A 26,707-nucleotide genomic window follows, 5' to 3' on the forward strand; every position below is an offset into this window, starting at 1 on the left:
CAAGAAGCCCATGCAAAAAGCTCCAACTCATTAAACACCAAAGAAATGCAAATTAAAACCACAGTAAACTATCAAAAAACGCGATCTAGAAAGGCTAAAATTTAAATGGAATGAGATCATTCCTAATGCTGGTGAAGATGTGAGACACCAGGAAGTTTTAATACATCGCTGGTGGGAATGTAAAATTTTACCTCTTTGGAAGTGTTTGGCAGTAACTCTTGTTAAATCCTACTATATTCCACTACTGCCTATTTACCCAAAAGAAATGGAAATATATCCACAAAGGCTTATGATCAGAGTAACTTTATTCATAAAAACTAGAAACATCTACATTTTTATCAACAAAAGACTAAATCAACTACAATATACTCAGGTTAGCATTTTTTTAAACATTAGCATTTTTTAGAAGGAACAAACTACTCATACACACAACAAAACATGAATTTCAAGTCCGCACACCTAGACACAAAGGATCACATAATGTATGATTCTGTTCATGTAAAGTTCTGAAACAAGGAAACTTACCTCTGTCAAAAGAATTTAAAACTGCGGTTGTGGGGGCACCTGGGTGGCTCAGTGGGTTAAAGCCTCTGCCTTCAGCTCGGGTCATGGTCCCAGGGTCTTGGGATTGAGCCCCACATCAGGCTCTCTGCTCGGCAGTGAGCCTGCTTCCCTTCCTCTCTCTCTGCCTGCCTCTCTGCCTACTTGTGATCTCTGTCTGTCAAATAAATAATAAATTAAAAAAAAAAAAAAACTGGTTGTGGGGTTATGGGGCAGAAGCAAGCACTGAGGACAAAAGAGCAGGAGGGAATCTTCTCGATTGACAACTATGTGCCATATCTTAACAGGCATATGGGCTATATGTATGTACACATTTGTTAAAACGCAATAAACTACGTATTTCATTGAATATCAATTATATCTCAATAAAATCTCTCAGAAGGGAGCAAGCCATGGATGCTATACATAGAGATGACTGTGATCACAAGCCATTAAAAAAATACAGATCTTCCTTTTTGAGAATGTTGCTCCTCCCACCTCTATCATAAACATCCCACCACCCCGATGCCCCACATCACTACAATAAAAATGTCTCTTTTAATCTTTCCTAAATGAAAGCCTGTGCTGGTTCCTGTATAAGAGAAATTTCTCTCCAGAGAGAACTGCAGGTAAAAAAAAAAAAATGGGTTTTTTCATCACCATAGTTTTTAATGAAGAAATTTGTTTAAATCTGTGAAGGGAAAAATGGGCATGGGAAGGCAAAATCTTAGTAGTAAAGTGGTTAAACAAATTGAAAATACACAATAATGCACAATAATGAGTAACTGGAAGTGCAAAACAATGCACAAACATTAAAATATTAAAGTATGTATGTGGCATATAAAATACAGTACAGATGCATGAGTTGCACTACACTAAAGGTAAAAGATGTTACTTCAGCAGTATCTGACAAAAAGCACTACGTTAAAAGTGTAAAAAGCACTTTCACAGTTATAATTGAGATAAAGAAAAAAAAAAAAAGGTTTCACAAAACTAGACTCAAACCTAACTAAGTGGCATAAAAACATTCAGTTTTTCTCCAAGAACTAGGATATTCATTATTCTTTAAAAAGTCTTTTCTGCTCAGGTACCAGTATTAATCAGTACATGTAATAAGAATCACTCACCCATGCAAAAGGACAAAGTAATATAAATAGAGAAGAAATAAAGATTGCTAAACTCTCCCGAAATGAACTTTGAAGAATAACTCCAATAATGGTTTAATGGTTTATTAAATTTGATAATATCAACACAGAAAAAGACCCAGTCCAGAAAACTAATAACCTGCTGAACTAGTTTACAAGACAAACAAATTCAGCATTTTATAAATATTCCTTATTAATAAATACCAAGCTAAAATTCAGCAGAAGCAGTTTTTCCTTGTTTTTACAGTTTTTAAAAATAAGCTGTCAACTAAGACTCTCCAACCTAAATCTGTAATAAGAGAATCCAAATACTGGCTCATTAATGTATTACATACTGAACCTCTACCCAGTATTAACCTATTATTTGAAAATGCCAAATTTTGTGAACAAAATTTGCACCCACAATACATTTTGTTCTTCAAATGAAGAAATTTTCTCAGAATTAAAGGACAAGAGTATTCAGACCACAAGAGACCACTAAGCACCCCACACAATAAATGAAGAGACCCACACCAAGGCACATTAGGAAGTTTCAGAGCACAATGGGATATAAAGGGGATACTAAAATAGATTCCTCCAGAAAGAGCAATTACAAAGGATAGGGGACAATTTGCTAACAGAACACTGGGAATTTAAAGACAAAGAAAACAGCTTCTAAACTCTGAAAGAAAATTAGTTCCAACAACCATTCAAGCATATAGATAGAATAAAGAACATTTTCAGACACACAGTCTCAAAGAAGGTACTTCCCATACACTTTCTCAAGAACCCCAATGTCTTGAGTGCAACCCTGGAAAGCAGCAAAGGCAGCCCCAGGAAAAGCAGGCCTGTGACCAACTAGTGACACGGTTCACAGTGACACAGGAAGAAGAAGAGCTCCCGGGGACAATGGGATTTACAGACCTCTGCCCAAGTGGAAAAGAACAGTAAGATCTGGTAAAGAGCTGCTGGAGCTTTTGGAATAAATCTGTCACAGGAACAGAACAGAAACGCAAACTGAAAATAAGAGATAACCATTAACTGTTAGGAAAAGAAAAAAGTAGGTGAGAAAATGAAACTATAGAATAGCCTATTGCCTGGCTTGGCATTATACAGTATTTATCCAGTCATCATAATGAAAACAATGAACACTGATTCAATCAAACACTGTGATAGGCATGACTGTATCAGAGTGCTAAAGGGAAAGAATTCAGGAAAGGCTATGAGACCTAAACTGTCATCTACAGTAAAACCCAGTTAATACACCACCCCGAAAACTGGTATCTAAAAAAAAAAGGAGTTTTAGTATATCATTTAGAAATAAGGAAATACCGGGGCACCTGGGTGGCTCAGTCGGTTAAACGGCTGCCTTGGCTGCCTTCGGCTCGGGTCATGATCCCAGGGTTCTGGGATCGAGCCCCGCATCAGGCTCCCAGCTCAGCAGGGAGTCTGCTTCTCCCTCTTCCTCTGCCGCTCTGCCTACTTGTACTCTCTATCTCTCTGTCAAATAAATAAATAAAATCTTAAAAAAAAAAAAAAAAAGAAAGAAACAAAGAAGGAAATACCAAAAAAAATAGCTAAAAGGAAAAAATTAAGACTGCGGGGGTTGGGGAGGGTGTACCAGAATGGGACAGGGTTTTACACTGTAAGTCTTTCAGTACTGTATTGGGGGGCCTCCAAGATCACCCCACAACCCACATAACTTGGCACAGAGTCATACTTGTGGCTGAGATTTATGACATGAAAGGATAAAAAGCAAAAACAGCAAAGGAAAAGGCAAGCAGAGAGAAGTCCATAGGACACCAGGCTTAAGCTTCCAAGAATCCTCCTGCAGTGCTGTCCCAGAAACCAGCTAAATGCTCCCTTCCAGCAACAGTAACATGTGAAGTACTGTCTGCCAGCAGCTCCTTAGACTGAGCCCATGGTCTCTGTGGAGCCTACCGTGTATCAGAATTCCAGACTCCCAGAAAGAAAGCAGGTATTCAGCGGAAACCGCACTGCTTTTACCAACAGTTGAGACACAGTATGCCACTATTCTCATTTAGGAAAAGTTTTACATGCTGTAGGAAACTTAACAGTCAAGTTCTCCAATGCCAGCCAAGGGCAGACTTTGTAGGCAGGTCTTCCACAGCCAAAAGTCTCAGCCTCCTGTAGTAACTCTACACCAAGTACTATTTGATATCTTAAACTACCTTATAAATTTTTCTGATATAATCTTAAAACAAAAAAACTCAGGCACCTGGGTGGCTCAGTCAGTTAAGCATCTGTCTTTGCCTCAGGTCTTGATCCCAGGGTCCTGAGATGAGTCCTGCATCAGGGTCCCTGCTGAGCGAGGAGTCTACTTCTCCCTCTACCCTTCCCCCCTCATGCTCACTCTCTCTCTCTCAAATAAATAAATAAAATCTTAAAAAAAAAAAAAAATACTTGAGGGGCGCCTGGGTGGCTCAGTGGATTAAAGCCTCTGCCTTCAGCTCAGGTCATGATCCCAGGGTCCTGAGACAGCCCCACATCGGGCTCCATGCTCAGCAGCCAGTCTGCTTGAGATTCTCACCTTCTGTCTCTCCCCCAACTTGCATGCATGCACACACACACGTGCATACACACATACACACATACTCTAATAAATAAATCTTTAAAAGATTAAAAAGAAATAAAAGAAAAAGGGACTTCTCTTAAAATATGAATATTGTTGTCCAAGAAAAAAATTTTATAAACAAAATGGGACAGATATAATCCTTCAGATGAAGCAGATAAAGTTTAGAGGCGCTCATATCATCATCAGTGAAATTCCTTGCATGATAGTATGTTTGAGGTTTATGACCTATGGCCACAAAATGCAAACTAGTATTCACATTTACAGGCTTGACAACAATTTCTCATGCATATCCCCAAAGAGCAACTGCCATGCAATTCAGTTGTTATATAATTAGTCCTTTCAAATCTACTAACGTTTAGGGCTGTACTTTAATAGAGACTTTACTCTTTATGTGAGTTGTTTCTTTTCTGTACCCATCTTATATATTATCAGGTTTAATCTTTAGTTTCTCCCCTAACCCCAGGAGCTTATCCAAACCAATAAATTTAATTAGAGTTGCATGTGCCACTCACAGAAATTCACTGAATGACATAATGATTTCATGTCTTCCACTCAGATTCCCAACATTCTCAGTGTCACTGACTAAAACATTAAGACAAAAAAATAAATAAATAAATAAAAATATACTTAAGCCAAGATATATATGTAAAAGAAAATTTTAAAATGTAAAATTCTGAAGTTCCCTACAGTGAAAATGGAAGTATGAATGCCATTTCAATGCTGACATCTAACATACAACTAATGACAAGAAAACAAAAACAAAAAAAACTAAAGTTAATTCAGGAAATTGACATAATGCAATCTGTAAACTCAACCTCCACATAAGACCAAAATCTGAAGAACATAAGAAACAGATTCATAACTACAGAGAACAAAACTAATGGCTGCCAGAGGGGAGGGGAGTGGGCAGATGAGCAAACAAGTAAAGAGGAGTAGGAGGTACAGTTATGGAGTGAATAAACCACAGGGATGAAAGGTATAGCACGGGGAACAGAGTGGAAGGTACTGTAATAGCATTGTGTGGTGACAGATGGTAGCCACACTTGTGGTGAGCACAGTGTAACAGACAGACTTGCAGAATCACTATACTGATGAAACTAATACAACATTTGTGCCAACTAGACTTCAATATCAAAAATAATAATAAAATAAAGAGCACAGTTTGAAAGTGAAAGTGCAAGTTCAGACTCTGAGGATTAGAATGTCAGGTGCCCTTAAGCTGCCCAGGTGGCACAGTCGGTTAAGTGTCCAACTCTTAGTTTCAGCTCAGACCATGATCTCAAGGTCCTGAGACGGAGTCCAGCATCAGACTCCCCGCTCAGTGGTGAGTCTGCTCCCCCCACCTTGCCGCTTCCACCACTCGTGCACTCTCTAAAAATAAATAAATCTTAAAAAAGAAAGAAAGAGAGAGAGGGAGAAAGAAAGAGGAAAGAGAAAAAGAGAAAGAAAGAAAGAGAAAAGAATAGAATAGAATAGACTAAACTAGAATGTCAGGTGTTAGCAAATGAGTAGCCAAAATATACAGGAAATAATTCCACCCTCTGCCTCCAAGGTGAAAGACTGGGAAGGACACAATTCAGTCCTACATACAGCTGTCCAAATCAAAGAGTATGTATGTTTATTAAGTATCAGGGGAAAACCCACACTAGATTATTGTCTTTAAACAAAATCAAAAGTGCTATCACTACCTTTAACTCTAATACAGAAGACAAGGAAGTTCTCTTATTTAAAAAATCGTAATAAATATCATTTGGTACTTACAGAGAAACAGAATATATTTAAAAGAATTTTTAAAGGGACGTGGGGAGACAGGCCTCTTTCCTACCACATTTCATAATCACATAATCTACTCACAAGTAAATCTTAAATGAGAACTCAACTGGAGAGTGGAAGGACCAACAAACTTTACTTAACAATAACTAAAAACACACACTATGGGGGCCACAGGGTTGGCTCAGTCAGCCAAAAGAGCATGCAACTCTTGATCTGGAGGTTGTGAGTTCAAGCCCCATTTTGGGTGTAGAGATCACTAAAAAAACAAAACAAAAACAGAAATAAAACAAAACAATAAACTTAAAAGGCACACCACTGGTTACAACAGAAACTGGGCAGAAGTAGCTAGCCTATGGGTCCCAAACCATGCACTGAGGCACCCCGAGCATTATAAGCCAAGTCATAGAGGAGCCATAGGGTATTTTCAATTCGAGACAAACAGTAGCACCCAACATGTCAGACACTATACAAACTACCAGCAAAAAGATGTTCAATTTCAACATTAGGTTGAGCGACATTCTTTTCAATGACATATCTTTGTGAAGTGGGATTTTAGGGAATAGCTGCCACAATTTTTTTTTAAGTACCATGTGAAAATCAACACAAGACAAGAAATGAGAGTGGTAATGTCCAATCTGATTATAAAGTACTAATATGTACAGTATCCAGCAGGCACAAGCAAACCATTAATTTTAGTTAAGAGTAAAATAAAAATATTATTTTCTCTTTCAATTTATATGATTTTTTTTAAATGTCTACTAAATTGTCATGACATAAATACACATTTTTTTAAGTTGTGTAAACCTAACAACATAATACATGGAACTATTAGGTATTCCCATTAGGCTGACACCACATCTAAGAACAGGATACATATACACCATGAGGTGGAAATATGTCATAAAAGAAAGTAAAAAGTTAGGAAAGATGCCTGGAATCAAGTCAAAAGAAAGGACTCAGAAGCCAACCAGAAAATGCTTCCACTAGCCAAAAATTAATAAAGTAATTGCAATGAACTAAAATATATCAAGTATATTTAAATCTATGAGTTCATAATTATACTCATAAATAAAACTCACTGGTCACTTTGAAGGATGGTAGAGAACCATCTCATCGTTTAGAGTAGCTGGTAAACAAGGGGGAAAATTTATTCTGAATTTCCTATACAACAAGTGCTGATGCAACAAGTTTCTTTTGATCAAAACTTTCCACCTAATAAACAAAGAAATGAAGGACAATGACCACTTAATCAGCAATTTAAAAATGGATACTAGCAATGATTTTCAATGGCTGCTAAGATCTCACACAAAAAAAAGAAACCACACGTTAATGTGCTCTCTGATGGACTCACACACCAGCCTTGCAAAAATAAGCAAATAAAACCTTAATCAATCATTAAGACTCAAAATTTATAGGGCATAAAATTTAGTTTCTTTAGTTAATACTTTACAAGCAAAAGAGAAGGAAAGGAGGGAGAGTGGGAGTGTGAACATAAAAATTAAGAGACTTAAGACCAAAAATGAAAACAGCCATAAAGGACTTCAATATAATGAAGGGCTGTTATGTACAAAGAACTCTTGAAACTCAGCAATATGAAAACAAACCAATTTAAAAATGGACAAAAGACCAGATTACACCAAAGATGATATATAAATGAAAAACATGAAAAATGCTCCATATCATGACATTAGGGAATTATAAATCGATGAACCTGATAAAACAAATTTAGACTTTTTAAAAATTATTTTTCCTTAGGAATGCCTGAGTGGCTCAGTCAGTTAAATGTCTGCCTTTGATTCAGGTCATGATCTCAGGGTCCTGAGATGGAGCTCCACATCAGGCTCCCTGCTTAGGGAGGAGTTTGCCTCCCTCTGCCCCCTCCCTGTTCATAGCCTGTCTCTCTCTCATATAAATAAAATCTTTTAAAAAATTATTTTTCTTTAAAAAATGTTCTTGTAACTATGTATGGTGATGGATATTGACTAGGCTTATGATCATTTTGCAATGTATACAAATATGGAATCATTACATTGTACACCTGAGATAAACACAATGTTATATGTCACTTATACCTCAACTTAAAAAAAATACCAAAAAAAAAAAAAAGAAAGAAAGAAAAGAACCATACCTATTAGAACGCCCAAAATCCAAAACACTGACAAAACCAAATGCTGGAGGTGCCTGGGTGGCTCAAGTGGGTTAAGTCTCTGCCTTAGGCTCAGGTCATGGTCTCAGGGTCCTGAGCTCGAGCCCCGCATGGAGCTTTCTGCTCAGCGGGGACCCTGCTTCCCCCTCTCTCTCTGCCTGCCTCTCTGCCTACTTGTAATCTGTCTGTCAAATAAGTAAATAAATTTTTTTTTTTTTTTTTTAATGCTGGTAAGGATATGGAGCAAAAGGAATTCTTATTCAGTGCTGGGAGTCTGCTTGGGATTCTCTCCCCTGCCCTTGTCCCTCCCACGCTCCCCTCACCCTCTACCCTCCCACCCCATTTGTGCACACACACACACACACACACTCTAGCTTTCTTTCCCTTGCCTTCTCTCTCTCAAAAAAAAAAAAAAAAAAAGATGTTTATGGCAGCTAGCTTAAGAGAATTACATTTATTCATAATTGTCAAAACTTAAAAGCAACCAAGATGTCCTTTGGTAAGTGAACAATAAACTGTGGTACATCTAGACAATAGAACTCGGGGCTAAAAATAAATGAGTGAAATCTTAAATAGACAAAGAATTTTAAGTTCCTATTAACTAAGTGAAAGAAGCCAACCTAAGAAGGCTACTTACTGTACTGATTCCTATTACACGACATTCTGGAAAAGGTAAAGCTATGGAAACTGCTAAAAGATCAATAGTTGCTGTGGCTGGGGGAGAGAAGGATGCAGAGAAGGAAGAACAGGAATGGCACAAAGGACTTTTAGGGCAGTGAAAACACTGTATGATACCATAATGACAGATACAGGTCATTATATGTTTGTCCAAACCCACGGAATGAACAATACCAAGAGTGAGATTAAATGTAAACTATGGAATGGGTGATTATGATGCGTCAATGTAGGGTCACCAAGCATAACATGCACCACTCTGGTGGGGGGAGGGGGAATGCTGATAACTGGGGAGGCTATCCATGTGTGGGGATAGGGGGTTTATGAGAAATCTTTCTGTATTCTGCTCAATTTTGCTCTGAACCTAAAGCTGCTTTAAAAATAATCCTTTAATTAAAAAAAAGTAACATAAGGAAAACAGGAGAAGGCTAAATTTAATGTCATAATACATTCTTTAATATACACTTAAACGTATATTAATACTGAAATACCAAATAAGAGTATTATTTAAATTTGACAAATACCAAATAAGAATTCTATATATTTATATGTTTATATATTAAATATATTAAAAATAAATATATTAAATATATATACTCATACATTTTCTCTTTTTAATTTTTTTAATTTACTTATCCATTTGGCAGACAGAGATCACAAGCAGGCAGAGAGGCCCTGCTGAGCAGAGAGCCCGATGTGGGGCTTGATCTCAGGACCCTGGGATCATGACCTGAGCTGAAGACAGAGGCTTTAACCCACTGAGCCACCCAAGCACCCCTCATAATATACATTTTCTTAAAATGCTAAACTTAAATCGGGCTCCTTGCTCAGCAGGGAGCCTGCTTCTCCCTCTGCCTCTGCCTGCCACTCTGTCTGCCTGTGCTCGCTTTCTCCCTCTCTCTCTGATAAATAAATAAAAATCTTTAAAAAAAAAAAATGCTAAACTTAAGTTGAAGAACTTAGTTGGTATCTGCTGCTTTTCAATTGGTTGTTACCATACTAGTAGGATAACAAAATGGACTTCAATGAGTCTTTTCTCCAGTTTTATAGTCCCACTTTTGTTTCCTGTAATTTTCCTAAGAAGAAATTCAAAAGTTCTTGATTCACTATTTCAACTTCAGAAAAAAACTACTTAAAACTATCAACATCTTAAAACTACAGTTATAATTTACAAATCTTCCTTACAAAGTCTTCTTCCCAGTACAGGGAAGGGGAGCTTTCTTTCCTCCTCTTTCCCAGTTCTCTTTATTTTCTTTAGTAGCTTCTTATCCAACTATATTTATCTAAAGGCACCCATCGCTGGAAGGTTGGTGAAAGATTCCTATTTATGAAAAGGTTTGGAAGAAAGTCCTGGGGAGTGGGGCACTGGGAAGAAAGAAAGTCCTGGTCACAGAAAACCACTGTTTCTATAACTGACAAACACACCCCATTTTTAAATAATGGCAATAGTATGCAGCTTTATCCTCAACCTGTCACAAGATCTGCCTCTTGATTTGTAGTGGTTTTGAATTAATTTAACATTCAATTCATAATGAACTGCCACACTTCCTCACAATTCCAAAGTGAGTTTTACTAGTATTTTTGTTTTCAATAACCTTTTTTTTAAATTTTTTATTTATTTTTATTTGACAGAGAGAGATCACAAGTAGGCAGAGAGGTAGGCAGAGAGAGAGGAGGAAGCAGGCTCCCTGCTGAGCAGAGAGCCCAATGCGGGGCTCGATCCCAGGACCCCGTGATCATGACCTGAACTCAATCACCTTTTATGTAAAGCTTCATTTTTAAATATTTGTACAACTTTTCAAGGCAACCATTTTAAGGACTCCTCTCAAATATAAACAGACCCAGTACCTGGCACCCAGCAAGGCTCAAAAAATAAAGATTCCCTCACTCCATGTATTACAGCTGTTTAGAACAGTAGGGTGCTTGCAAGTCTCAGTTGGTTGGGCAGCCAGTTCTTGATTTTGGCTCAGGTCATGATCCCAGGGTCATATGACTGGGCCCTGCATCAGTCTCCTCCATTAGCGGGGAGTCTGCTTGGGATTCTTTCTCTCCCTCTGCCCCTCATCATTACACGTTCTCTCTCTAAAATAAAAAAAATAAATAAAAATAAAAATACCCACACACTAAAAAAATCCAAGAAACTGTTTAGAATAGAATGTGTACATATTTAGGGACACCTGGGTAGCTCAGTCAGCTGGGTGACCAACCTATGATCTCAGCTCTGTTTGTGATCTCAGGTTCATGGAATCAAGCCCTGAGTCAGGCTCCATATTCAGTGCCGAGTCTTTTGAGATTCTCTCTCTCCTTCTGCCCCTCCTCCTGCTCACATGTGCACACTCTCTTTCAAATAAGTAAGTCTTTTTTAAAAGTATACATACTTCTACATACAGCTTTCTTTGTATGTGTATAAAACATCTCTGCAAGAACATACATGAAACGTTATTTCTTTGGTAGTATCTTTAATGGCTGAGAAAAACACAACTGTATTATTTGTCTCACCCAGGCCCCCTTCTCTCTGTAAGGAAACTGGGAAATACCCTGATAGATAATTTGATAAATAGGAAGCATATGGGCTCTGGAGTCTGAGAGATGATCTGGATTCAAATCGTATGGAACAGAGCTATGCATCTTGACTAAATGCCATCACCTTTTAAGGAACAAATTTCCTTATCTGTACAAAAGAATGTTGACATCTTGCAACCTGTTGCCAAGATTTTTAAAAAATGAAAATTTTTCATATACAGTAGGTACTTAGGAAGCAGTAATATTAGCCAATATTTAGTTGTGCTATTTAACTATAAAAAAGCAAGGGCATAAAGATGTCTGGACAAAACTTGAGATTTGTCTAAACTGTATTTCTCCCCCTTCTAAGACTATGAAAAAGGAAGCTTTTCCTGCCTTTCCTCTTTGATGATCCATTTCAAAACCCTTCAAAAAATCTTAAGTACATTTTTAAAACAAATTCGTTAATACTTTTACTACAATCATTTAAAAGATATTGAGACAGCGAGCATACATATACAAGCAGGAGGCAGGGGAAGGGAAAGGGAGAGGGTATCTCAAGCAGACTCCCCATTAAACACCAAGTCCAACACAGAACTTGAGCTCATGACCCTAAGATCATGACCTGAGCTGAAAGCAAGAGTCGGACATTTAACTGACTGAGCCATCCACGTGCCCCATCATAAACAAATTTAAAAAGGCAAGAAGAAACTTGGAAAAAAATACTGGCACTAGACACAGCAAATATTTTTACTGATTTATTTACTTAAGAGACTGCACAAATTGGGGGAGGGGGGGAATATCCAGCAGGCTCCCTGCTGAGCACAGAGCCCAACACAGGGCTCCATTTCACAACCCTGAGATCACCTGAGCTGCAATCAAGAGTCAGACACCAAATCAACTAAGCCACCCAGAAGCCCCTAGAACATGACAAATATTTATAGAATTTTCTTAAAAAAGAAAAACAAAAACATGATAGAAAGTATAAACACAAAAGACATAAAAAATACATTTTAAAAATGGAGGTGCCTGGGTGGCTCAGTCAATTAAGCATCCAACTCTTGACCTTTGGCTGAGGTCATGATCTCAGGGTTGTAAGATCAAGTTCATCGTAGGGCTCCATGCTCAGAGAGTCTGCCTGAGATTCTCTCTCACTTTCTCACCCTCCGTCCCTCCCCATTACACACAAACACACACACACACACACTCTCTCTCTCTCTCTAAGATAAATCTTTTTTAAAAGGCTATTTTAAAAATGAAAGAATAAAAAATTAAAGAGGTGCTCTTTCTTTTTATTTTTTTTTTGAACAGTAAGTTGGGTTTTTTTTTTTAAGATTTTTACTTACTTATTTTGAGAGAGAGACAGACAGAGTGAGAGAGCGCACGAGAGGGGAGGTCAGAGGCTCCCCATTGAGCCGGGAGCCCGATGCGGGACTCGGTCCCAGGACCGTGGGGCCATGACCTGAGCTGAAGGCAGTCACCCAACCAACTGAGCCACCCAGATGCCCAGGAGATGCTCTTTCTTAATCATAAATTTTCTGAAGATGAACAAATCTAATACCCAATAATGGAAAGGTATGAAGAAACGCACGCCCTCATACACTACTGGTAAAAGTGTAAACTGATACATTTAAAAGGGCAACTTAGGGGCGCCTGGGTGGCTCAGTGGGTTAAGCCGCTGCCTTCGGCTCAGGTCATGATCTCAGGGTCCTGGGATCGAGTCCCGCATCGGGCTCTCTGCTTGGCAGGGAGCCTGCTTCCTCCTCTCTCTCTCTGCCTGCCTCTCTGTCTACCTGTGATCTCTGTCTGTCAAATAAATAAATAAAGTCTTAAAAAAAAAAAATAAAAAAATAAAAGGGCAACTTAGCAAATCCTATCAAAAATTAATATTCTTACCTAGCAATTCCACTATCAAACCTTTACCCTCAAATACACAAAATAAGCAAAAATGTAATTAGAGGGTAGTTACTATAGTGTTTGTAATAGCCAAAAAACCTTTATTTATACTGCATCTCTTTAAACACCTAAAATCCTTGAAAAATAAGTACTATGAGAACATACTGACCCACTGTATGCTACATGAAATATGAAACTCACTTGAACTATACTAATAAAGGTAGCCTAAAAACAAGTGCAGTATAATAAACAGAGTAATGTCGGCAAAATGCTGGCATAAGAAACAGCAAACACAACTAAAAACTGTCAGAACCAACTTTTCCAGACATGAGAAACTAACCAAAATTTTGTAGGAATCCAGGGTACTTATTCAAGAAAAACAGCTAAATCTTGGTAAGAACATAGAGCTTTGTAGCATTTAACCTGCTCTCATCGATCTCAGCCAATCGCTCCCCGGATCAGTGGTGGCTATGAAAACAACAGCTCACATTCCTGATACTGGTACAGCAAAACAAACCTCACTTACAAACAAACTGAAATCATTTGTTTTGACCAATCTATGGCTCCTTGGAAGACAGGAAAAGTCTTGCTTTAGCTCACCTAATGCTTTAGCTCACCTAATGCTGCTAACTCAGACTTCCCACAAGCTAAAGCTACTATGGGACACAAAGGATGTTTGTCAAAAACACATACAAATAAATGTTCTCTGTGCTTGTCGCCTGACCCAATGAGTAACAGTTGGTGTAAACAAACTGACCAAAAGCCTTGAAAAGAAAGGCTGGGCAATGAGGTATTTTGAGAAATAAGGACCTTAAACAGCTTCAACAGATTCCTGGGAATCTAGGACACAACATGTATGCCCAGGGCTGTGCACATGCTCAGGAATTCTGCCAGCCCTTGGCTGACAGTTTTTTTCTTTTAGTACTTTGACTGTCATCCCACCACCTCCTGGCCTCTATGGTTTCTGCTAAGAAGTTGGAGCTGTTAAATGATACTGAGGATTCCTGGTATATGAGGAGTCACTTCACTCCTGTTTCTTTCAAGATTCTGTCTTTGTTTCTCAAATGTTTGATTAAGATTCTCGATATGGATCTCACTGAGTTTATCCCACCCCATAAGTCCTTCTGGATGACTCTGACCTCTACACAAACAGGAAATTAAGGCTAACCAGAGTTGTAAAGTGGCCGAGTGCTGAAGGAATAAAATATTCCAAGAAAAGCACAACACCCTTCTGAAGATACTGGAAGACATTTTTGGTACCAAATGTTTAAGGAAATACCTGTCCAATCATTAGCTGACACAACACAGATACAAAATTCAAGGGCACACATGACAAAGAATATATACTTCACAAAATTAGTTCAGAAAAGTTCTTAAACAAACTAACGACAGCTACAACAAGGAGCAACATCTCTGGGGAAAGAAGAGCCTAATTTCCATGGCTGCCACATAATACTCAAAATGTCTAATTTCAACAAAAAATTACATGTATGTAAAGAAACAAGAAGGAATAGCCCAAACACAGAGAAAAAAAGCAGTCACTAGAAACTCTCCCTAAGGAATCCCAGACATTAGACTTACTGGACAATGACTTTAAATCTGTATTAATGTTCAAAAGCAAAAGGAAATTATGTCTAAAGAACTAATGGAGAGTGTAAGAACTCTGTCTCACCAGATGAGGACTATTAATAAAGAGACAGAAATTATTTTTAAAACAATCAAATAGAAATCCTCAAGTTAGAAAGTACAACTAAAATGACAAATTCACTATATAGGCTCAGCAGCAGATTTAAGAAGACAAAACAAAGAACCAGTAATCTTAAAGATAAGTCAATTGAAATATGTCAGCCAGGAGATCAAACAGAAAAACTAAAGAAGAAAATATAAGAGAGCCTAAGAAATTTGTGGGACACCATCTGGCACACCAAGCATAATGGCAGTCCCAAAAGGAGAAAAAGAGCAAAAATATTTGAAGAAATAGTGGCTAAAAACTTCTCAAACTTAACTAAATATATTAATCTATATACCCAAAAAGTTCACCAAACTCCAAGCAGGAGAAATTCAATGAAATTCCCACTAAGGCATATCTTCATCAAACAGTTCAAAGACAGAGAATCTTGAAAGAAGCAAGAAGGAAGTGAATCATCACATACAAGGAGTCCTCAATATCATTAACAACTGACTTCTCATCAGAAACCATAAAAGCCAGAAGGCAGTGGGATGACATGATCAAAGTACTGGAAGGAAAAAACACTGTCAACTAAGAATCTTTATCTTGTAAAATTATCCTTCACAACTGAACGAGAAAAACAATACATTCTCAGAGGAAGAAAATGTGAAAGAATTCGTTGCTAATGCATCTACCCCATAAGAAATGCTAAAGTGAATCCTTCATGCTGAAATGAAAGGACACTAGACAGTACCTTGAATCCGTATGTAGAAATAAAGAACACTGGTAAAAGTAACTACATAGGAGGGGCAGCTGGGTGGTTCAGTCATTGGGTGTCTGCCTTCAGCTCAGGTCACAATCCCAGGGTCCTGGGATCAAGCCCTGCATTGGGCTCCCTGCTCCTTGGGAGGCCTGCTTCTCCCTCTTCCACTCTGCCTGCTTGTGTTTCCTCTCTCCCTGTGTCTCTCTCTGTCAAATAAATAAATAAAATCATTTTAAAAAAAGGTAATGACCCAGGAAAATATAAAAGACATATCAATTTCAAAACACAGTACAAATATATCTTCCGGGGCGCCTGGGTGGCTCAGCCAGTTAAATGTCTGACTTCAGCTCAAGTCATTATCTCAAGGTCCTGGGATCAAGCTCTGCATAGGGCCCCATACTCAGCAGGGAGTCTGCTTGTCCCTCTCCCTCTGCCCCTGCCCCCACCTGCGCACACATGTACACGCATGCGTTCTCTCTCTCTCTCAAATAAATAAAATTTAAAAAAAAAATTTTTAATGTATTTTTTATTTCTATCTCTTTTTCTCCTTTTTGATTTGAATGACAATTGCACAAAGCAACAATTTTAAATCAGATGGACATACAATGTATAAAGATACAACTTGTGGGGCGCCTGGGTGGCTCAGCGGGTTAAGCCTCTGCCTTCAGCTCAGGTCATGATCTCAGGGTCCTGGGATCGAGCCCCACATCGGGCCCTCTGCTCAGCGGGGAGCCTGCTTCCCCCTCTCTCTCTGCCTCTCTCTGCCTACTTGTGATCTCTGCCTGTCAAATAAATAAACAAAATCTTTAAAAAAAAAAAAAAGAAAGAAAGAAAAGATACAACTTGTGACAAAAGCACCATAAGGGGGAGTAGAGCTACAAGAGTACAATTTTTTGTTTGTTTGTTTTTAGGAGTACAGTTTTTATACACCACTGAAACTAAACTGGTATTAATCTGAACCAGACTATTACAAATGAAAATATTAATTGTAATCCCAGGGCAACCACTAAGAAATAACTCAAAATATATAGTAAATAAGATATAAAGATTTAAAATAATACAGTGCAGGGCGCCTGGGTGGCTCAGTGGGTTGGGCCGCTGCCTTCGGCTCAGGTCATGATCTCAGGGTCCTGGGATCGAGTCCCGCATCGGGCTCTCTGCTCAGCAGGAGCCTGCTTCCTCCTCTCTCTCTCTCTGCCTGCCTCTCTGCCTACTTGTGATCTCTCTCTGTAAAATAAATAAATAAAATCTTTAAAAAAAAAAAAAAAAAAAAAAAATAAAATAAAATAAAATAAAATAATACAGTGCAAAGAAATACAGAAGGCACTAATGGAAGAACTGAAGAATAAAAAAGATATAAAATATACAGAAAACAAACACCAATAGGGCAGAAGTTGCTCCTAATCAGTAATTACATTAAAGGTAAATGGGTTAAATTCCCAAAATTATAAGGTGGATAGTGACGAAACGGATTTTTTTCTTAAGATCCAACTATATGTTGCCTACAAGAGACTCAAGTTCTAAAACACAGTTGAAAGGATGAGGGTGCCTGGGTGACTCAGTTGAGCATCTGCCTTCGGCTCAGGTCATGATCCCAGGGTCCTGGGATTAAACCTTGTTATCAGGCTCCCTGCCCAGCACAGAGTCTGCTTGTCTCTCTCCATGTGACCCTCCCCCTGCTCATTCTCTCTTACACATGCACATGCTCTAACTCTCTCTCTCAAATGAATAAATAAAAAATATTTAAAATTTAATTTAATTTAAAGAGAAATGAAAATGATGGAAAAAGATACTTCATGTGAACAGTAACCAAAAGAGAGCTGGGATGACAGATTATACTAATGCCAAACAAAAAAAATGTTAGGACAAATCTATTACAAGAACCAAGAATATTATAGAAAGATAAAAGGGTAGGTCTTGTCAACAAGATAACAACTATACATGTACAAGCACCTAATAAAATAACCCTAAAAGACATGGAACAAAACAAAACAAAACCTGACTAAATTGAAAGGAAAAACAGTTCAATAATAGTTGAAAACTTCAATATCCCCCTTTCAACAATGGATAAACCAACTAGATAAAATACCAATAAGGAAAGAGAAGACTTGAACAATACTTTGAAGAAACTAGACCTAACAGACACTCCACTCAACAACAGCATAATACATATTCATCTCAAGCATACTTGGAACATTCTTCAAAACAGATCAAATTTAGGCCACAAACAAACCTGAACAAAGTTTGTAAGGCTGAAAGCACACAAGTATGTTCTCTGACTACAATGAAATGACACTGAAAATCAATAAATACAAAAAAAAAAAAATTAACAAACATTTAACAGAACATCTGACAAACTAACAACAGACAGCAACTGATAAAGGGAATCAGTGAAAAACCCACATTTAACATTACACTTAATGGTGAAAGACTGGAAGCTTTCCTCCTAAGACCAGGAACAAGACAAAGAGGTTTGTCCTTGCCATTTCTGTTCAACACCGAACTGTAAGTACAAGTGATGGCAATTAATCAATAAATAAAATGCATGCAGGGGAGCCTGAATGGCTCAGTCAATTAAGCACTTGCCTTCAGCTCAGGTCATGATCTCCACGTCCTGGAATCAAGTCCCACATTGGGCTCCCTACTCAACGGGGAGTCTGCTTCTCTCTTTCCCACCACCCCTCCCTGTTCATATGCATACTCTCTCCCTCTTAAAATCTTCTTTAAAAATAAAATAAAATGCATTCACATCAGAAAGGAAGAAGTATGGGGCATCTGGGTGGCTCAGTGGGTTAAAGCCTCCATCTTTGGCTCAGGTCATGATCTCAGTCAGGGTCCTGGGATGGAGCCCCACATAGGGCTCTCTGCTCAGCAGGGAGCCTGCTTTCCCTCCTCTCTCTCTGCCTGCCTCTCTGCCTACTTGTGATCTCTGTCAAAAAATAAAGAAAATCTTAAAAAAAAAAAAAAAGGCAGGAAGAAGTAAAACTGTCTCTATTCATTCACAGATGACATGATCTTACACAGAAAACCCAATAAAATCTACTAGGAAATTACTGGAGCTAATAAATGAGTTTAACAAAATTACAGGATACAAGATAAAAACAGAAAATAAACTCCATATCCACACACTAGAACAATCTCTTTTGCAGAAATGGAAAAGCTGGTCCTCAGTTTAATATGGAACTGCAAAAGGCTCTAAATAGCCACAAAAAAATAATCAAAAACAACAAAGTTGGAAAAAAGCACACTTCCTGATTTCAAAAGGTACTACAAAACTAGAGTAACCAAAACAATGTAGTACTGCCATTAGTATAAACATTGAGACCTATGGAATCGATTTGAGAGTCTAGAAATAAATCCAAACATCTATGGTCAACTGATATATCAACAAGGGTGTCAAGATTATTCAATGGGGAAAGAATGGTTTCTTCAACAGATGGGAATAAAGTATTGAATGTCCACATGCAAGAAAATGGACCTATATCTCAAACCATACACAAAAAATTTTACTCAAAATGAATCAACACCTAAATATTAAAACTAAAACCAAAAACTTTCAGAAGAGAGTACAGTGTTAATTTTCACATCCTTGGATTCGACAATGGATTCTTAGATAGGATGCCAAAATCATGAGTAACAAAAGAAAAAAGTGGATAAACTGTATTTCATCAAAATTTTAAAACTTTGTATATCAGAGGCTATCATCAAGAAAGTAAAAAGAGGGGGCGCCTGGGTGGCTCAGTGGGTTGAACTGCTGCCTTCGGCTCAGGTCATGATCTCAGCGTCCTGGGATCGAGTCCCGCATTGGGCTCTCTGCTCGGCAGGGAGCCTGCTTCCTCCTCTCTCTCTCTGCCTGCCTCTCTGCCTACTTGTGATCTCTCTGTGTCAAATAAATAAATAAAATCTTTAAAAAAAAAAAAAAAAAGAAAGTAAAAAGAGAATCTAAAGAATGGAAGAAAGTATTTGCACATCGTATTCTGATAAGGGTCTAGCATCTAGACTATATAAAGGAACTCTTAAAACTCAACAGCAAAAAGACAAACCCAATTTTAACGGGCAAAGAATTTGAATAGGTATTTTTCCAAAGAATATAGACAAATGACCAACAAGCACATGAAAAGATGGTCATTATCATCATATCAAACCTACAATGAGATACCAATTCACACCCACTAGAATAGCTAAAATTTTAAAAGCCATAACATAACAAGTGTTGGTAAAGATGAGGAGATATCAGATCCCTTATACTGCATAATGAAATGGTGCATTGCTTTGGGAAACAGTTTGGCTGTTCTTCAAAATGTTAATCGTAAGAGTAGCCCTATGATCCAGCAATTCTATTCCTTGGTATACACCTAGGAGCAACAGCCACGGAAAAACTTGTACATGAATATTCATATCAGCATTATTCACAAGAGCCACAAAGCAGAAACAGCTCAAATAGTCACCAACTGATCAATGGATAAACAAAACATGGTATAACCAGGCAACAGAAGATTATTTGGCAATAAAAACAAATGAAGTTCTGATATATGCTATAATATGGATAAATCCTGAAAACAGTACACTGAGTAAAGGAAGACAGTCACAAATGATCATCTATGTGATTCCATTCATATGAAATGTCCAGAATAGGCAAATACAGAGGCAGATCACTGCTGCTAAAGGGTGGGAAGAGAAAGAATGTGACCGATAATGAGCAAAAGGTTTCTTTTTTGAGGTAATGAAAATGTTCTAGAGTTTACTGTGGAGATGGTTGCACAAATCTAAGAATATACTAAAAACCACTGAATTGTACAGTCTAAGAGGGTGAATTTTACATTATACGAATTACATTTCAATTAAACTGTCGTAAGAAAAAAAGCAGGCTCAAGTCTTTGTCATGTTAAAAATCACTCTTAACCCTTTTTATCATCTGCTAACAACTCTTTCCATTATTCCCTTCACAGCTAACATTTGTTTATTCTTGAACTAAACCATATTTACTTTCTTCACTCTGATCACCCATCAACTCCTCAATTCAAAGAAACGAGCTCCTTCCTCCCATGATAGCATTAGGTAGAATGTTACAAAACTGCTCTTAGTTATCAGACTGAACAGTAATCCTTGTTTTACTCAAGTCCTCAGAGCTTTGGAGTACAGCTTCCTTTTTCAGAAATTTTCATGTTTTTGTGGAGAGTTGGTTGTGAAGCATAGCTTCCTTTTGAAATGATTCTATTTTGGCTTCTATGACATTTTCTCATGATTTCTCTGCATCTCTAAAAACTTAGGAATTTCCCTTCCCAGGTCTTCTTCCTCAATTTCACTGTAAATGTCCTCCATTGTCTATTTCCAGAACTATTCTCCATGGGTAAACTCTTCCTACATGTTATAATGTAAATCAAAGGTTTCAGCTACCACCTATAATATAGCCTGCTGACTCTCACAGCAAGACCTCTCTCTCTTCGACTCCAGATCCACACACCCAACTCTGCAGCTGCTTTCCACTTGGAAGCTTCATAGACAACTCCCATTCGATACATCCAAAATCTAACACACTGTCCCTCCCCAAACTTGCTCCTCTTCCTGTCTCAGTACAGAGTTGATGCTTGAACAACATAGGTTTGAGCTGTGTGGGGCTATTCAGATGTGGTCCTTTTTTGATACAGTACTGTACTGTAATCGTGTTTTTTCTTCCTTATGATTTTCGTAACATTTTCTTTTCTCTAGCTTTATTGTAAGAATACATATAAAACACGTAACATGTAAAATATGTGTTAATTGACTTATGTTATCTGTAGGGCTTCCAGTCAACAGTAGGCTATTAGTAGTCAAGTTTGGGGGGAGTCAAAAGTTATACATGAATTTTAGACTGCAAGGGGAGTCAGCACCCCTAACCCCCCCATTGTTAAAGGGCCAATTGTACTCTACCACTGTCTTATTCAATGACCCAAGTTAAAATCCAACCACACCTGAATCCTATGAATTCTACCTTCTGTCAAACTACTCCTTTGTATCTCCGACTCTACCTTAGTTTAGAGCTACCTTCTACCTTTCTGCACCCTGCCTGATCTTCTTCCTTCCACCCCTTCTGAAATCTGCACTCTACAATACCAGAACAATCTTCCCAAGAGGAAAACTTTATCATGACTTTTTCCTGATTAAAATTCATAAATTCTACTACTTCTATAAGGGGAAAAATTCTAGAAACCTTAGAATGTCAAGCAACTCTCAAAGAACTATCTGTGCAGCCTCGTCTTGCGCTACTTACCACCATAAACCCAGTGCTATAGTTGCAGAGAATGACTTCCGGCTCTTCGAAGTGTTCCATGCTCTTTCTAATCACGTCCAGCTTCCCTTCTGCCTTTGGTTCATTTCCCTCATTTTCTTTCCTTTTTTTTTTAAATTTTAAGATTTTATTTATGTATTTGACAGAGACTGAGCAAGAGAGCACAAGCAGGAGGAACGCACTCTTGCGGAGTGGGGTGAGGGAAGGGGCAAAGGGAGAAGCAGGCTCCCTGTTCAGCAGGGAGGCCAATGGGGAACTCGATCCCAGGATCCTAGGATCGTGACTAAGCCAAAGGCAGACGCTTAACTGCTTAACCACTTAACCAACTGAGCCACCCAGGTGTCCCGTTCCTTCATTTTCTGCCTTTGTCATGCCTAAACCTTCAAGTTTAACACACAAAGCATAAAATACCTAATGTAACACACAGCAGGGAGTTAAAATGGGCTCAGCTGGCTTAGGTTTCTGTTTTCTTTATCCTGTCTCAGTGACTTGTACTGGCTTACAAGATAAAAGTTGAAACTACTTTAACAGTGTTTAAGACTATTCATGAAAAAAAAAAAAAAAAAAAAAAGAATATTCCTAATTTGGCCCCTGCCTACTAGCTACACCTCCAGATTGTAAAATTCATTATGGAACCTCAGACTCCCGTGCTTCTGCTCACACCCTTCCTTCTACCTAAATGGCCATCCTTGCTGTAGTCTTCCCCTCCACATACTTTTTCCTTTCCACTGCCAACTTCCTCAATCTCTCCTTCTCTCCCCATAAGAAACTGATCACTATCTCCTTTGTACACCCTCTGCCCCCACACCTTCTCCAAAGTAATCTTAAAAACATATTGTACTTGAGAACAGTTCAAGTAAAAGATAAAGCCTTATCACCAGAAAGCAGGGGCACTGCCTTATCCATCTGCAAGTCCTCTTCAGCGGATATAGTACCTGCTACATAGTAACTCCTCTATACTAAATGACCCACGTTCTTCCTTATTCCTTCCAAACATGCTAACTTAAGTTTCTATCAGGAATTTTCTTTCAAAAAAGAAAGAACATACTTTTGGGTTACATTCGAACCTAATGTCCCCTTTCCGAGCAAACAGCTGTGCAAATACAAGTGTACAAATTAAAGTTAATATTCATTCTCTGATAACACTTCTGGTTTTCTAAATTAGATCTACAATGAGAGATACTATTTGAAGAGAAAGCAAATTAAGTTATGTCATACTGCTTCAAGATACTTTGTTCAAAGAATTACTTCCCAGTGGTTACTGTTAAACTAAGTCTATCCCACTTAAATCTATAGGGTCACTCTGAAAAGTGAGAACCACTCTACTTCCTTCCTACCTCTCCTACTGCCAGTAGTTTACAGCAATTACTCATTTCCAGAAAGACACTCAGAAAGGAACTACCAAATCACCAAGACAACTAGGAAGGCGTCAAGTGAGGTTACTTTTCTTATTCACAGACCCATTTTTTTTTTTTTCATTTAGAAGTGCTGCCTCCATAACCACCAAACCAAAAGTGAGCTTGCTCCTTATCCCCACTTAAATACTTTATGAATAACTGCCAAGTATGATGGAATGCTACCGAAAGTGCTGCAGCATGTGAACATGCCCACTCCACTCTACAAAATACCCACTGAAAGCTCTTCTAATGAGGCTAGATGGTGTGTGAACTCCACGTCCAAACGACTCTATTTCTCCTACAACGCACATTCCAAGTATCTCGAGTTAACATTTTAATTATTTTCAAGAACTCTACTAGGCCTTAGAGGAAACAAGCTGCTTGGTCAAGAGGGAGGCTCTGAAGGAAAGAATCCCCAAACTGGAAACACCGTAATTATTCCAGGTTAAGACTGGGGTGTGGAATATTTTGTAAAACCTGTTTCATTCTCATAACGAGAAATTTTTAAAAAGGGAGGGGGGGAGGTGACCTCAATAAGAGCATGTGATCACAAACATACTTGGAAATGAGTTGTAAAAAGAACTCTCAACTCCAGATCTGTCCGTGCATTCGCACTGAAACCTGAACGGAAGACCGCAGCACCCAAAGGAGCCCCTACTGCTTCCGTGCCAGCGGTGGGAAACATCAAGAGCCTTTTCCTAGTCCGCTGGGCAAGTCCTGGAGACGGGTCAGTATTCCGGGTGCGATTTAAAAAACAGTGATTATATAAAAGACAGTCCTCTCTCCCCCGTTCCGGTGCCCAAGAGCTGCCCTAAGGCCTGGAGACTCAGGTGGGGAGGGGCCCGGTTCCCGACTCTCCTCCTCCGGACCCCGAGGGCACCAAATCACAAATGCGGATGCCACGAGGGAGGCCCGGCCGGCAAGTGGGAGGAACGGCCGGCAACAGGGCGAGAACTGGGGAGAAGCCTGCCCGGGATGAACCCGCACTCGGGGCAGCCACGCCCCCCACCCCCAACTCCAGCTCCGCGCGCGGCGAGCGCCCAGCCCCGCATGCTGCCTGACAGACGCCGCCTGCGAGATGGGTGCGGAGAGGGCTTCCCGGGCACGCGAGGGGCACCGCCACGACCCCTGCACGCCACCGCTGCCCGCCACTGACCTGTGCCCGCCGCCGCGCGACAGCCCGCCCCCGCCTCAGCCGCCGCCTCCTCGCGCTCACGGTGCCGCCGCAGCCACCGTAGGCGCCTCCTGCGCTGCGCCCCTAGCCGGCCCCGGGCGCCCCATTCCCACCCCGCCCCAGCCTCCGCCTGTTTACAATGATTGGGACAGAAGCGCCGAGCCGGCCCAACGCGCACGCGCATTCCCTCCTCCCGCCGCTGCCGGCTTCCTGGGTCCTCCTCTCTGCGCTGACGGCTTAAGCCGTCAAGGGCAAACGCCCTGTGCCCTCGCGCGCAGCATGCTGGGAGGGGTAGTTCTCGGACGCCCAGTGCCCCGCTTACGTGAGGACCCTTCGTCGAGGAAGGACACTACAACACCCAGGAAGGACCGCGATCCCTTCGGCCCAGAGGCTTGCTGAGGAGACTGAGGGAGCGCGCGAGAGAAAGCACCGCGGTAGTGCTCAGCGGGCGCCTGCGCAGTTCCCAGTCTTGGGGGACTGGGTGGGATGTAACACCTACCCGGTATCAGAGGATCAGTGAAGACGGCTTGAGGGCGTCGCCTGCGCTGGTCTTGAGAGAGCAAAGAGCTTTCCACTCCACGTTCTGGCCGGCTGCTCCTCAGCTCCCGAAGTGCAGAGCTTTTGTGCTAGCAGGCTTTTCGGTCTTCCTAACCAGTTAAACCAGCCTAGGAAGCCGGCCTAGCCGGCCGCTGGGTGGGGCATCTTCCCGGCCTTGGACTGGGTGGGGAATCTGGCTTGGGGTGGGGACTCTTAGTGTGGGCTTTCCTTAAAGGAAGCGCTTTGAGCCTCTGAGGGGAAACTGCACAGAACTCTGTGTCGGGACCCCGCTGAGAATTCCTAAACTGGGTATTGACAAGGGCCAGCCCCCGGTTCGAGCTGGCCTGCTGGGCTGTCTTCCACCGCCCTCTCTGGTTCAACACTTGCAAAGGAAACACCTGAATTAAAACAGCCTAGCCACACGTGTAGGTTGCAAAGAGAAATAACTGAATCGTGGAAAAGGCTGAAAATAACTACATTTCCCCCCAGGAATCCTAAGCAAAACTTGAAGAATTATTCTGCTAACGCATGCCTGGAAATCGGGTCTTTTGAAGCGTTCTTGTTTTATAAAAGTTGGCTGATGATTAGGGGAAAGAGACGATTTGAGATAAATGCCATTCCCAATCATTTCCATTCCTACGTGCAATCCTCTTTTTAGAACTTCATTGTATAATGTCGATTAACCTACTAATCTGTCCTGCCGCTCTACCTCGCAGAGAAGCTGACAGATCGGACAGTAGGGCTCCTCCTTGTACACCCCGATTTCTAATCAGCCCCCTCAGCCTGACTTTGAAGAGCCTCCTGCAATTAGGTACCAGCATGGTCTGTACAAGCCCTTGTTTTCTCACTGTTTGAGGAGCTTTCTTTTTGCCCCTCTGGCAAAAGAAGTGTCCTCTAACCACTGAGATGGGCATGTCGCAATGCCAATTAATAATACACTTTACTGGGGCGCCTGGGTGGCTCAGTGGTTAAGCCTCTGCCTTCGGCTCAGGTCATGATCTCAGTGTCCTGGGATCAAGACCCGCATCGGGCTCTCTGCTCAGTGGGGAGCCTGCTTCCCCCCTTCTCTCTGCCTGCCTCTCTGCCTACTTGTGATCTCTGTCTGTCAAATAAATAAATAAAATCTTTAAAAAATAATAATAATATACTTTACTTCCAGCAACACTAGACGTGCCAAGGGATAGGCACTGAGCTGACTGGGGCATTATTGAGCCATTGGCTCAATTACGGGACTCAATTATTGAATCCAATCGCTGTATGGATACAGAAAAGAGAGCAGGAAAAAAGCTTTTTACTGAGGTAACTGCTGATGGCCATGTTCTTCATAACATAGTCTTTTCTTCAGTACCAATAAATGAGGCCAAAACCGGAGGGGAGGGTGGGGTGGGAAGGAAGAGAAAGCAAGAGCTGACAGCATGAAGACTCCGGTTTCAGTTTCAGACACTAAGGTTTGTATAGCTCTTGTATAGTGCTTTGAATACTTAAATTACCAATTTATTAGCATGTTCAATATTAGCTTTAAAAAGGAAGGAAATTCTAATACATGTAAAACAAAAATCATAAGAACTCAAAGGACAAATTGATGATTCACATGTGGTTGGAGGTTTCAGATTCCTGTCTCAGCAATGAACAAGAGAATGTCAAGAT

At 39.9% G+C, this 26,707-nt stretch overlaps 1 protein-coding gene across 2 annotated transcripts in view; it reads right to left on the bottom strand.

Annotated features, from left to right (window-relative positions):
- Window positions 1–25,226, bottom strand: part of RALBP1 (ralA binding protein 1) — a 62,738-nt gene extending 37,512 nt beyond the window's left edge. Inside the window, exon 1 of one of the 2 annotated variants that reach the window (XM_059409188.1) lies at window positions 25,023–25,226. The gene's annotated coding sequence lies outside the window, so the exon portion shown is untranslated. Of the gene's footprint in view, window positions 1–24,505; window positions 24,954–25,022 lie in introns of those variants that run through there. The other variant, XM_059409187.1, reaches the window with a different exon arrangement.
- Between the last annotated feature and the right edge of the window lie 1,481 nt (window positions 25,227–26,707).

This window comes from Mustela nigripes, chromosome 8 (genome assembly GCF_022355385.1).
Source record: "Mustela nigripes isolate SB6536 chromosome 8, MUSNIG.SB6536, whole genome shotgun sequence".
Taxonomy (NCBI): domain Eukaryota; kingdom Metazoa; phylum Chordata; class Mammalia; order Carnivora; family Mustelidae; genus Mustela; species Mustela nigripes.